Source organism: Salvelinus sp. IW2-2015, unplaced genomic scaffold (genome assembly GCF_002910315.2).
Source record: "Salvelinus sp. IW2-2015 unplaced genomic scaffold, ASM291031v2 Un_scaffold1131, whole genome shotgun sequence".
Taxonomy (NCBI): domain Eukaryota; kingdom Metazoa; phylum Chordata; class Actinopteri; order Salmoniformes; family Salmonidae; genus Salvelinus; species Salvelinus sp. IW2-2015.
This window is the reverse complement of record NW_019942744.1, coordinates 399,190-414,129: the sequence shown is the minus strand read 5'-3', so window position 1 is coordinate 414,129 and position 14,940 is coordinate 399,190. Positions and strand designations below refer to the sequence as shown.

At 39.1% G+C, this 14,940-nt stretch overlaps 1 pseudogene; it reads right to left on the bottom strand.

Annotated features, from left to right (window-relative positions):
* LOC139024172 (globoside alpha-1,3-N-acetylgalactosaminyltransferase 1-like) overlaps window positions 1-14,940 on the bottom strand; it is a 44,675-nt pseudogene that overhangs the window by 2,250 nt on the left and 27,485 nt on the right.

Sequence of the window (14,940 nt, the reverse complement as noted above, 5' to 3'; positions counted from 1 at the left end):
TTTGAGTAACGTTATGGTGTATTCTACGTAATGACGCAGTTTTACGTTATCACGCAAGACATCGCAACGTCATTTAGCAACTTTTAGCACAAAAATCAACCTGCCTCTAGCAACTTACCCTGAAAATTTGTTGGCAACACGTGGTGCTGTTGTGAGGACAAGAGTTTTAGAGAGGATGACGATTAAAAATGATGTATGTGGACATATGCTATAGTAGTAGAGCTAGACAAGAGAAGATATGGACTTAGAATTCGTAAATTGCTGTATTAATCACTTGAATGCATTCTCAACTACGTGCTTAAAATATAAATGAATGCATTGGGGATTAAATCAAAACAAATTGTATTTGTCAACAGGAACAGCATGTATAAATGTTGCAGTGAAATGCTTGCATGCTAGGCTATCTCACCAACATTATTATTACATGCCTATGCATGTATAAGCAACATGTAAATAATCACTTCTGTGGCCACGTCATCTTTCCTCATTCACCTGGTTAAAAAGTACAATACTGTATGCTTTGGTCAAACATGGCAAGAAACACACTGGTTGCACCATGTTACATCAGGTACTTATGTCCTTATAGTTGCATTGTTGAAAAASTATTGATAGTTCAACTTCCCTTTTGAATATTTGTCAAAAGTTGTACTCACTTTCCAACYGCAAACACAGTGGTTGCTATGGTGAGGTTCATGGGCTTGTAGATCTTGTCGATTAGCACAGGGTCAAAGGTGCCTTCCCAGACGATGGGTGCCAACCACGGGGTCACTGACACCACATCAGTACATCTAGAGAAACAGAACAAAGATCTTGCCTGACTGTGTTGTACTGACCAAAGCCATGTTATGATCTCAATACTTCACTATGGTACTGGCAATTAAAGAACCTTGAAACAAGCTGTGGTGTATTAGGCTACACCTCCCCACACTGATGTATCAGACACTAATGTCAGGTGTGGCCTCCTAATATATCAAAGCTCCCCACACTGATGTGTCAGACACTTACAGTACATCAGCTAATATGACTTTAATGCCCAAGATATTGAAATGACATTCGATGAGCAGGTGTTTAGTGAGTCCTCCAGACCAAAGGCAGTGGGGATGACCAGGGTGTTCTCTTGATAAGTGCATGAATTTGACAATTTTCCTGGCCTGTAAGCATACAAATTTGTACGAATACTTAGATGTCAGGTGAAATGTATGGAGTAAAAAGTACATTATTTTTTCTTTAGGAGTGTATTGCAGTAAAAGTAAAAGTAGTCAAAAATATATATAGTCAAGTACAGATATCCCAAAAAACAAGTAGTACTTTAAAGTATTTTTACTTAAGTACTTTACACCACTGGTTTTAATACYAGAAAAAGKCTATAATTTTACAATGGCTCCGCRGTGGTTCTGTGTAGCTTAGTTATGCTAATATATTTGAGACCAGTCTATTGCAGTTAATTTCATCTTTGACTTCTTTGAATTTTGTCTGAGTTCATTGACAAATCAGACCACAGGACGCCTTTCCACACAGATTTACTTGGTCCGTGGTGGGTCTGTGAAAACTATGCAATTATTTTGAAGACAATAAGGGCACAAGGCGAGATCCAGATGTAGACACGGGAGGCAGATGGTTTGAGTCTTTGATATTTATAAAAAAATCCAAAAGAGGTTGGCAAGAGAATGATCGTGGACAGGCAAAAGGTCAAAACCAGTTCAGAGTCCAGGAGGTAGAGTGGCAGGCAGGCACGCACGCACGCACGAGGTCAGGGCAGGCAGGAGGGTACAGAGTCCAGAAAACAGTCAAGGGTCAAAACCGTGAGGACTAGCAAAAAGAGAATAGAAGCAGGAGTARGGGAAAACACGCTAATTGACTTGAAAAACATACAAGACGAACTGGCACAGAGAAACAGGAAACACAGGAATAAATACACCAGGGAAAATAAGTGACACCTGGAGGGGGTGGAGACAATCACAAGGACAGGTGAAACAAATCAGGATGTGACAGAGACAGGTTTATATCAGTGAATGTAATCTGTTCATTAACTGTTATAGTATTTCTAAGTAGCAGCCAATGCGGAAAATACAAAACAGCTGATTGTTGAGTTGTGGCTGTCAATGAACAGCAGGCAGCAGCTYGAAGGTATTTGGGCAACATTTCAAAATATCATTACGGTTAAAATCTGTTTGAATTGGTGATTGCCACTGGAAAGTTGGTGGACTCTTATTTCCTCCTCATATTATAGGCCTAAGTTCTGTGAATTCACTATTTATTGGCCTATGCTATTGGTTGCATTTAAGTTGATGTTTAATTTGCTTTATTGTTCTCAGTATGTAAATGACAAAGTAGCTTATCATTTTGATCATTTGGGTGATATAAAAATATATAATTMTAATGTTTCCAGTCATGGAAAAATGCCCTGGCAGCCAAATCTGTCAGGGAAACTACTATGATAGAACATTCAGATTTTTCTGCCTGACTGTGGCGCTCTTTACCCGAATTGTTAGGATTTTCTTGTGATCACAACAAAACTAATTATTTTGCTCAAATAGAGATAATTAAATTGTGTTTTCTTTGAAAAGATGGGCCTGGCTGAGAATATAACATTCCGTTTTCTGCCCGGGTGTGATGCTGTTTACCACAATTTTATGGATTATCTTGTGACAGAACAAAACTACTATAATCCCAACATCATAACTTTAAAACTACCATATTACCTTTTAAAAGTAAAAAGTACCATGACTTGTGGGGGGAAATTCTCAGTTTCTCAACTAACCTMCTGCCCTTCTGGTCCTCATCAATTGTCATTTCTCTGTTGGAATCCATAAAACCATAAAATAACGTTCCCCTTAATACAATCCAAGCCTCAAACCAAACCCTGTTAGTAAGAATCAGACAGTACTGTGACTTTCATTTCACACTATAGAGACATTGGACTGTAATAGATTAACAGAACTTGATCTTACCTGTTGAGTCTTTCAGAGAACAAGCTGAAGTAGACATACCTTTGGGGAAGCAGGAGAMAATCAGTTCAAGTCTGTCATGAAAACATTAATGGTCTTTTTACATGAACAAAATGTGTTGCCGGCGCAGCATTTCTTAGACATCAGATTTGTTACTTTTATTTTAAATATAATTCATACTCTTACGCCAGTACACCACGTAAGGACGTAAATAGCTTGGCAAAATGGCAACACTGCATAGTTGCGTGGAGTTACACATTACCGGGCCACATACATTTGCATATCTTATTGTGTAGGGTGTAAATTAGGCTTTATACTATCCTTACATTACCTTGGATGTGGTGTGGCCAAAYCCACATTCATGCTGCGTGTGTGTGTTCAGCTATTAACATACTGTTAATCCCATAGTATGTCGTAGTATATACAAGTAGGCAAGATATTTAAAGTATACAGGAAATGTTCAATTCAACCATATTGCACATAATTTTTGCACACTTGAAAAATGCAATGATTCACAAGGTTGCAGACATTTTTAGAGGGTTAATTTTTTTGTTGATAATACAACAAAAATGCTGTACTGATATTAATTGCATGTAGCTTCAGAGAGCCATTGTCTTTATTCAGTACCACTCAGAGAGGGGTATGTGGTGTAGAAGTGTACCAAGATACCTAGTTATTATATTGAATAGTTTGATTAAATCTTGAGAAGTTCAACGACTGTTTAGTTAGTGCTTCCCTAACCCTGCAACATAACCTGTTAAATCATTGTGTTACCTTTGTTTTCCTTTTGACGAGGCTGAAAAGAAAGCCTCAGTCATTCAGTTTGCACTGACTATTGTGGAGGAGGGGAAGAATTGTGGCGTTCACACGTGTGGAATTCCATATTTTTCCACTTAACCCAAACTAAGAACCTGTTTGTACCTGTTCTTGTTTATACAAGATGGGTGGAGTAGTATGGCAGTAGTCGGCGCGGTCTGGGACTCACAGAGTGGCAAAATATTGAACGGTGACTGACATTTAACTGTGTGTTGGCCATGTATAACCCCTGGGTAAGAGGGAGATTTGCCATGTGGTTTAAGTTTGTAAATTGCTAAGTTTGAGAGATATATTTTTTTTTAATGGTATCTTGAGAATTTAAATGAGTGTTTAGTGCTTCCCTCGGACTAGGCCACATTTAGACACCTTTCTCATTATTAATGCATTACTTAGACCCTGTCTAAGGGGATTCCATAGCGACAGCGTGCGAGATAAGTCATGACCCAATGACTGTACCTGCCTGCAGCATGTGTCCCCCCCGTCTGACGCTACATCCATAATCAGTTGACGGCTACAAAGTTTTTATATGCTACACCCCCTCCCCAGATCAAAATCGAATATCGTTTGCAATGTTTTGTTCGGACTTGGTAGACAAACAGGTGTGTGAAATAAAGACAGGTGTGAGAGTGCAAAGTGAGAACACAACCTGGAATTGATTTGGGTATTGGGTGTAGGATCTAAATACTGGATTTAATAGTTTCTTGTTCATTGTTCGGCGATGCAAACAGAAATTCTCACCTTACAAAAAACACATGATTTCACATGTGGAAAATGACATGATTTCACATGTGATATGTCCACATGATTTACACATGTGAAACTGTATTTCACCCGTGAAATTTTACGTGACATCATGTTAAACTATGTGGTTTTGGAACACCACATATGATATTTCACGCGATCACATAGCATTTCACATGTGGATTCAAATGTTCACATGATGCCCTGTAAACAAAAAGTCGATAATGTCCCTGAACATCACGAAATAGCCGCAGTGTTTCCCACTTACATATTTGACAAACATGATTACATTGTGTATGTTTATTTATACATTCGTTATTATTCAACCTGTCCCATCTGGAATTGGAACTCACAACCTCGTGGTTCACGGCATTCCGATCTTCCTTCTAAGCCACCATGTCTGTGTCGATTATGATTTTAATCTAACTCTCAGATGTGGAATTGCATTTTCACATGTGAAAAATGTTCAGATATTTTCACGTGTAGTTTCATTGTGTCACATGTTCCATCCCCATGTCACATTTATGTGTAGTTATATGTTATCACATGTTGATTTTACATGTTGTCAAAAGTTATCACATTAACTTGAACACATGTCAAATTAATATGGTTTTTCCCATAAGGATCCAATCGGAACCGTCTACCAATTTATAGATGTATCTTCGGATGTGGGACATCTGCTGCTAGCAGGTACAGTCATTGGACCATGACTTATCTCGCATGCTGTCGCTTAGAATCCCCTTAGAACCCGTCTTATTTTTTTTGGTAGGGGGGTAGATCAGATTTAATATTGCAGATAGATTGAAGCTTCCATCAATGTAATTGTCTGTATCATTTCCATTCCCCCATTATATGTTTTTGTGGGTATATATATATATATATGTGTACGCACACGCAACACGCGCACACGCACACAGTACCAGTCAAAAGTTTGGACACACCTAGTCATCAAGTGTTTTTCTTTATTTTTACTACTTTCTACATTGTAGAGTAATAGTGAAGACATCAAACTCTGAAATGACACATGGATAATGTAGTAACCAAAGAAGTGTTAAACAAATCAAAATATAGTTTAGATTATTCGAAGTAGACACCCTTTGTCTTGATGACAGCTTTGCACACTCTTGGCATTTTCTCAACCAGCTTCATGAGGTAGTCACCTGGAATGCTTTTCCAACCGTCTTTAAGGAGTTCCCACATATGCTGAGCACTTGTTGGCTGCTTTTCTTCACTCTGCGGTCCAACTCGTCCCAAACCATCTCCATTGGGTTGAGGTCAGGTAATTGTGGAGGCAAGGTCATCAGATGCAGCACTCCATCACTCTCCTTTTTGGTCAAATAGCCCTTACACAGCCTGGAGGTTGTTTTTTGGTTATTGACGTGTTGGAAACAAATCATAGTCCCACTAAGCGCTAACCAGATGGATTGGCGTATCACTGCATAATGCTGTCGTAGCCATGCTGATTAAGTGTGACTTGAATTCTAAATAAATTACAGATTGTGTCACCATCAAATCACCATCACACCTCCTCCTCCATGCTTCACGGTGGGAACCACACAATGCGGAAATCATACGTTCACCTACTCTTCATCTCACAAAGACACGGCGGTTGAACCCAAAATCTCAAATTTGGACTCATCAGACCAAATKACAGAAATCCACCAAGTCTAATGTGCATTCCTCGTGTTTCTTGGCCCAAGCAAGTCTCTTCATATTATTGGTGTCCTTTAGTAGTGGTTTCTTTGCAGCAATTCAACCATGAAGGCCTGCTTCACGCAGTCTCCTCTGAACTGTTAATGTTGCGATGTGTCTGTTACTTGAACTCTGAAACATTTATTTGGGCTGTAATCTGAGKCGCAGTTAACTCTAATGAATTTATCCTCTGCAGCAGAGGTAACTCTGGGTCTTCCTTTCCTGTGGCAGTCCTCATGAGTCAGTTTCATCATAGCCATAWGAGTGTGCAAAGCCGTCATTAAGGCAAATGGTGGCTACTTTGAAGAATATCAAATATATTTTGATTTGTTSAACACTTTTTTTGGTTATTACACGATTCCACGTGTTATTTCATAGTTTTGATGTCTTCACTATTATTCTACAATGTAGAAAATACTAAAATGAAAGAAAAACCCTGGAATGAGTAGGTGAGTCCAAACCTTTGACTGTACTGTATGTAAACACCTTACTCTGCTTATCTTAATAGGTGTAAGGTCATAATCGAAGTAAGCATGTGCCTATTAAAACACCTGGTTTTCTGAGCAATCTTTCAAATGATTAGGACATTTAATCAGCGTTCCAGCGGTGTACTGTATTTATCTGCATGTGTGGCAGCAATGTTTGCGCAAACCTCCCTCTTATGTGAGAGTGAAGTGAGTTTGGAAAAACTGAAAGTATGCATCTTTAGAAGTAGTTTTCATATATAAAGTTTGTATGTCCAAACTCAAAATCAAATAGTCTTCCAAAAAAATCATATGGTCACTGTCGTAGCATTTATTTTGATTGGCGATTTTCTGCACTTATCAAAAGGCCCATCAGTAGCATGATTTCAGATGTGTCCATCTGAGCAGGATTATTAGGAATATTGTTCTTCTTGCAAAGCATGTAAACGTTTTAATCGATCTATTATATTAATATGACTATCCACAGTAATCGTATTATTGTGTGCATGTAACCGTGTTCAATGAGAGAAGTGAAAAATGATTCGTTAGTTGTTMATTTTCTCAAYCTAAAGGCACAGCCTGYAGTAGATTAGAGCCAATGTCTTAMATAGTTATTACTCCAAMCACGTGAAAGTCACAAACTGACACATTTTCATTTTCGTCAAAAACAACTTGATATTGAAGGAGTGCCTTTGATTTGATGGCCTGCACATGTGCAGTTCGGCACAAGACGACTGATGACGTGTTTCTGAGCGAGAGCTTAGCTGCCAACAGCGCTATGACATCACCTTAAAGCGTGATTGGGGATTTCTGTTGCAGAAGCAGTTTGTGCCATCTTACTGTCTTAGTATTGTTGTTTCTGACTCATTAAAATATTGTGAGGTGGCCTTGTAAGAGGCTAAGTTAAATGTGTATAGGGGATAGAATGGAGTTCCAGCAGTCTCAAACTTTTAATGGTTGAGTATTTGCCATGTCCTTTGGTCTGTTTTGCACTGTAGTCGCTGCCAGTTTGGACCCTTTGTTAAGACCAACATTTTGTATTTATATGACTTTCCCTTCTAGAGGCTTACAAAAGGCTTCAAAACTGGAATTCAATGATATTCTGAAATTGTAAACACATTTGCTAGCAGCCAACTTGCTTGCACCAATCTTATGCAATTACATTAAATAACAAAACTCCATCTCCCCTTAAAGTAATTCATTCATTACAATTACCATAGAAGATTACATAACCAACTGTACTGTTGTTTTACAATAACTTACAGGCAGCCAGTTGTGTGTAACTGTAAAAACTGATAAAATGATTACAGTAACATTTGGAAACTGTAAAATACAGTATTGAGACACTGTACCTATCTTGTATGGTAACTTACGGGCAACTGGCTGCCTGTAAGTCACCATAAAAAAAAAACAACAGGAAATGGTTTACAGTGTACAGTCTCTTATTATTATGGATCCTTTTCACACTTTAGTCAAATTTTCCTTGCGTCAAGGTGTTTTGTTTACAAGCCTCCCTGAACAGTTCCTCATTGTGGGCCAGCAAGGTACAATACTGTATCTGTCTTTGTTGGGGGGTGAAGGTATTGGCTAGTCTAAGCGTTGTTAGTGTTCCTGCCAGTCATAGAGCTATAAATATACTTACCTCACTTTGTTGATGTGCAGTGTATCACTGAGTACCTTACCACCTCACTCACTGAACTTGCAGCTTAACAACTGTAAGAGCAGAKGRGTTTCCAATGCATTAACTAATTAGCATAATTCATTTAAATTGTATTGGTTTCTTAAATGTACTGAACWWAAATATAAAAGCAACATGCAACAATTTCAAAGATTTTACTGGGTTACAGTTCATATAACWGTTACAAGCATTTTGCTACAACTGCCATAACATCTGCTAAATATGTGAACAATAACATTTGATTKGAAGGAAATCAGTCAATTGAAATAAACTCTTTAGGTCCTAATGTTGGGTTTCACATGACTGGACAAGGGTGTAGTATGGGGACAATTTCACGCCATATGTATTGAATTTAAAATAAAATAAATTGTAAACATGAAAAATCAAGTTGAAAATGTTAACATATTTTCGTGGAAGGGTGAAATAATTGATATTGAAAAAAACAATTGAAATCTTTTCAGTTAAACTTTCCCAACAACCAATCCTATTTAACCCATTTTGCCTATGCTCTTGCCTGCATTTACTACCTTTCGGTTACGCTACTCATATCTTTGCTTTCGATGTCTGTTTCTTTGCTTTCATTGGCAGTTTTTTGGATTGTGAGTTTTGMCTTCTTTCTTTTTCGTGAAGGGTTTAGAGCGAGGGGAAGACAATGAGTCTAACTTGCCTACCAGCTGGTCAAATTACAATTTTCATATGTCCTCACAGGCGATGGGGAGGCACATTATGGAGAGGCTCCTATACAGATTGCAGTAAGCCATGCAACGCCTGCCTGCTCTGGATCTTGATTACTTACAGTTTGTCTGCTACCAATGAGAATATATTTATCAGCTCACTAACAAATGAAGTAGACTTGCAGGGTCTCTCCAAACTGTGTAACCTAGTCAATGCTGAAATGGAAGAAAGATGTGCCCATCAATTTTTGTTGTTGATGTGAAATGGGACGTCCTAAACTGATTGTCAGAACAAACACTTTGTCAGCTGATTGAAATGGATCTGCCTTACCTTACATTCCAAGCTGCTCGGCATCTCAACACAAACTGTCCAATGCAGGAATACGAATCGCGTGAGGGGAACATACAGATGAGGACTGGACAATCTGGTGGCCACATTCAAGACAAGTTCACCACAATTAGCATGGTGAGAGGACATCTGAAAGCACTGGGTCACCGAGTCCAGTGGATGAAATTGTGGGACTCAATGCATCATGTCCATGCTGCAGGAAAGAATGACACGACTTGGAGGTGTTGTCAGATGAACATACTCGGTCCTCTTTCCCTCATACACGTGACACCAACCGCCAAGTTGATCAGGTAAAGCTTAGACCCCCTTCAGCTTAGGACACATTTAGTCCTAAACTCATAGCCCATACAATGCTGCCTCTGTATATTTAACTGCATGATGGCTGATTTGGCAAGTATATAAAACTGTCTAAAACGGTCTTTCAACAGATTTGGTGACATAGACTGCTTCTCAAGAAAGGTAACCGATTGATCCCCCATGGTGTTTGAAGTTGGTCATGTTTGTTTGACTCAATGTGGATAATCCAATGCTTTCTATTATAATGGGTTTGAATTATACAACAGCACAGCTGTTTTTGTATACATGTGTTATTTTTTTGTAATACACAATATTCTATAGATTATGTATCTCGGTGCAGCAACCAACAACAAAGCATCAACTGCCCTTGGTTTCTTCCTGGAGTCTGTAGAAAAACATGACTTTCCATTAACCTTTCTGGGACCGGGGGCAGTATTGAGTAGTTTGGATGAATAAMGTGCCCTATGTAAACTGCCTTTTACTCAGGCCCAGAAGATAGGATATGCATGGTAGTATTGGATAGAAAACACTCTAAAGTTTCCAAAACTGTTTAAAAATGTCTGAGTATAACAGAACTGATATGGCAGGCAAAAACCTCAGGAAAATCCATCCAGGAAATGCTATTATTTTGAAATGGCTGTTTTCCATTGAAAGCCTATCCACCATACAAAGACTTATGACGCAGTTCACGWTCCCTATGGCTTCCACTACATGTGGCCAGTCTTTAGGCATAGTTTCGGGCTTTTACTCTGAAAAATTWGGGAGAAACACCACCTTCAATGAGTGGACAGTGGATATTTCCAGAGATGTGGCCTGCGCATGACCGGGAGTGTGCCTTTCTTGTTTTTCTTTTCTATTGACGAAGCTATTGTCCGGTTGAAATATGATCGATTATTTATGACAAAAACAACCTGAAGATTGATTATAAACATCGTTTGACATGTTTCTAACAACTTTTATGGTACTTTTTTGATTTTTCGTCTGCCTGCTGTGTGACCGAGCTTTGTGCCAATGGATTACTGAACAAAACGCACCAACAAAACTGAGGTTTTTGGACATAGAGGGACTTTATCGAACAAAACAAACATTTATTGTGTAACATGGAGTCTTGTGAGTGCAAGTATCCAAAGATCATCAAAGGTAAGTGATACATTTTGTTGAATTGCGACTCCTTTTGCCTGTTTGATTGACGTAACTGCACTGTTTGCATTCAACCATATTCCCAGTCACCTTGCCGTGGTTAAAAGTGGTGGTTTGCGCTTTCAGTTTTGTGCGAATGCTGTTATCTGTGGGCGAGAATCAAGTATCTCACAGGCATTATGATGAAAAATAGACATCTTTATCCTATCTATGTTACATGCTAATTATCTGCTTCACCACGACAAAACTTGACAGGCAACTTGGCTGGCCTGGTAAGTTACCATAAGAAAAAACGAACCATGGAAAGTGGTTTACGTGTATCAGTCCTCTTTAGTTATATGTGATCCTTTTTCACACTTTAGGCCAAATTTTCCTTGCGTCAAGGTGTTTTTCATTTATACAAGCCTCCTAACAGTTGCCCTCTTGTGGGCCCACAAGTGTAGCAGATACTTGTATCCTGTCTTTGTTGGGGGGTGAAGGTATGGCTAAGTCTAGCGTTGTTGTGTTTCCTGCCCAAGTTCATGATGAGCTTAAATATAACTTACCTCACTGTTTGTTGATTTCATGGTACACTGAGTACTTAACCATCATCTCACTGAACTGCGCTTAATCAACTAGAGAAAGTGTTTTCACATCATTAAGCTACATTATCCCTAATCATTTAAATTGTTGGTTTCTTAAATGTACTGAACATTAAATATAAAAGCAACATGCAAACAACTTCAAAGATTTTACGTTTACATTCATATAACTGTTACATTTATGCAATTTTGCTACATAGCCATAAAATCTCTAAATATGTTAACAATAACATTATTGATAGAATAGGAATCAAGTCCAATTGAAATAAACTCTTTAGTCCTATATGTTGTGTTCCACATACTGGACTAAGCGTGTAGTATGTGACAATTTCACTCCCATATGTATTTAATTATAAAATAAAATAAGTATTGTATACATAAAATTCAAGTTGAAAATCTAAATTTCGTGAACGGGTAAGAATATAATTTGTATGGAAAAAATTATAATAAATATATTCGTTTTCAGTTAAACTTCCCAACCACTCAATCCATTTTGCCTATTGCTCTTCTTGCACTCTTGACTAACCTTTGCGTTTAGCTACTCAATCTTTGCTTTTCGATGTTCTGTTTTGCTTTCATTGGCAGTTTTTTGGATTGTATTTTGGCTTCTTTCTTTTTCGTGAAGGTTTAGGACAGGGGAAGACAATTGAGTCTAATTGCCTACCACTGGTCAAATTACAATTTTCATATGTCTCACAGGCGATGGGAGGCACATTATGGAGAGGCTCTCTATACAGATTGCAGTAAGCCATGCAATCGCCTGTCCGCTGCTCTGGATCTTGATGTACTTACAGTTTGTCTGCACCAATGAGAATATATTTATCATCTACTACAAATGAAGTAGACTTGCAGGGTCTCTCCAAACTGTGTAACTAGTCAATGCTGAAATGGAAGAAAGATTGCTCCATCAATTTTGTTTGATGAGTTGTTGATGTGAAATGGGACGTCCTAAACTGATTGTCAGAACACACCTTTCGAAGCTGATTGAAATGGATCTGTCCGTACCTTGCATTGCCAAGCTGCTCGGCATCTCAACACAAACTGTCCAATCGCAGAATGAAGGAATACGGAATCGCGTGAGGGAACATACAGACGAGGAGCTGGACAATCTGGTGGCCACATTCAAACACAGTTCACCACGAATTAGTATGTGAGAGGACATCTGAAAGCACTGGGGTCACCGAGTCCAGGGATGAAATTGTGGGACTCAATGCATCATGTCGATGCTGCAGGAAAGAATGACACGACTTGGAGGTGTTTGTCAGATGAACATACTCGGTCCTCTTTCCCTCCTACACGTGGACACCAACCGCAAGTTGATCAGGTAAGCTTAGACCCCCTTCAGCTTAGGGGTAACACATTTAGTCCTATAACTCATAGCCCAACTACAATGCTGCCTCTGTATATTTCATGCATGATGGCTGATTTGGCAAGTTATATAAAACTGTCTAAAACGGTCTTTCAACAAGATTTGGTGACATAGACTGCTTCTCAAGAAAGGTAACCGATTGATCCCCCATGGTGTTTGAAGTTGGTCATGTTTGTTTGACTCAACTGTGGATAATCCAATGCTTTCTTATCATATGGGTTTGAATTATACAACAGCACAGCTGTTTTTGTATACATGTGTTATTTTTTTGTAATACACAATATTCTATAGATTATGTATCTCGGTGCAGCAACCAAAACAAGCATCAACTGCCCTTGGTTTCTTCCTGGAGTCTGTAGAAAAACATGACTTTCCATTAACCTTTCTGGGACCGGGGGCAGTATTGAGTAGTTTGGATGAATAATGTGCCTCATGTAAACTGCCTTTTACTCAGGCCCAGAAGATAGGATATGCATGGTAGTATTGGATAGAAAACACTCTAAAGTTTCCAAACTTTTAAATAATGTCTGAGTATAACAGAACTGATATGGCAGGCAAAAACCTCAGGAAATCCATCCAGGAAATGCTATTATTTTGAAATGCTGTTTTCATTGAAAGCCTATCCACCATACAAGACTTATGACGCAGTTCACGATCCCTATGGCTTCCACTACATGTGGCCAGTCTTTAGGCATAGTTTCGGGCTTTTACTCTGAAAAATATGGAGAAACACCCACTTCAATGAGTGGACAGTGAATTTCCAGAGATGTGGCCTGCGCATGACCGGGAGTGTGCCTTTCTTGTTTTTCTTTCTATTGACGAAGCTATTGTCCGGTTGAAATATGATCGATTATTTATGACAAAAACAACCTGAAGATTGATTAAAACATCGTTTGACATGTTTCTAACAACTTTTATGGTACTTTTTTGATTTTTCGTCTGCCTGCTGTGTGACCGAGCTTTGTGCCAATGGATTACTGAACAAAACGCACCAACAAAACTGAGGTTTTTGGACATAAAGAGGACTTTATCGAACAAAACAAACATTTATTGTGTAACATGGAGTCTTGTGAGTGCAAGATCCAAAGATCATCAAAGGTAAGTGATACATTTTGTTGAATTGCGACTCCTTTTGCCTTGTTTGATTGACGTAACTGCACTGTTTGCATTCAACCATATTCCCAGTCACCTTGCCGTGGTTAAAAGTGGTGGTTTGCGCTTTCAGTTTTGTGCGAATGCTGTTATCTGTCCACAGTTTTTGATTTGGGTAGGAATAGTCACAGAGGAAACAACATCCCCTATACACTCCTGATGAACTCAGTCACTGTGTCAGTGTATACGTCAATGTTATTCTCGAGGTAACCCGGAACATATCCCAGTCCGCATGATCAAATATATCTTGAAGCATGGATTCTGATTGTTCAGACCAGCATTGAATAGACCTTAGCACGGGTACTTCCTGTTTGAGTTTCTGCCTATAAGACGGGTGAAGGATAATGGAGTCGTGATATGATTTGCAGAAGGAAGACGGGGAGGGCCTTGTCCGCTTTTCTTCTTCCTATGGGGTTCTTTATTCCTGTCTGCACGATGTACTGAAAATCCAGCTGTCTGTATGGAAGGGGACAGTATATCCGGAGAGAGAGCCATGATTCCATGTAACAGAGTATGTTTACAGTCCCTGATGTCTCTCTAGAATGAGATCCTTGCCTTGTGCTCATCTACTTTATTGTCCAGGGACTGAACATTAGCGAGTAATGTACTCGACACAGTGGATGATGTGCACGCCTCCTGCGTCAGACTGGAAGTACACTCCTTGCCTCTTCTACGCCGGCGGCATCTTGGAGCAGCCTCTGGGATAAGTTCAATTGCCTTGTGGGCTACGAACAAAGGATCCAATATGGGGAAGTCCTATTTCTGGTTGGAATGCTGGTGAGTTGCCACGCTCTGATATCCCAATGTTATTTCCGGCTGTATGTAATGACATAAAAAAACTTACTGTGTTAATAATGTAAGAAATAACACACACAAAAAAACTGCAAAGTTGCTTACGAGCTAGAAGTAGAGCTGCCCTGTCTACCGACGCCATCTTAACACGAATGAGCGCCATTTTAACATGAATAAAAGTTAAAATACGTAATTTAAAAACGTCTATTTGGCCCAAATAAAGGCAGGTCTGGACCACACCAAGAGC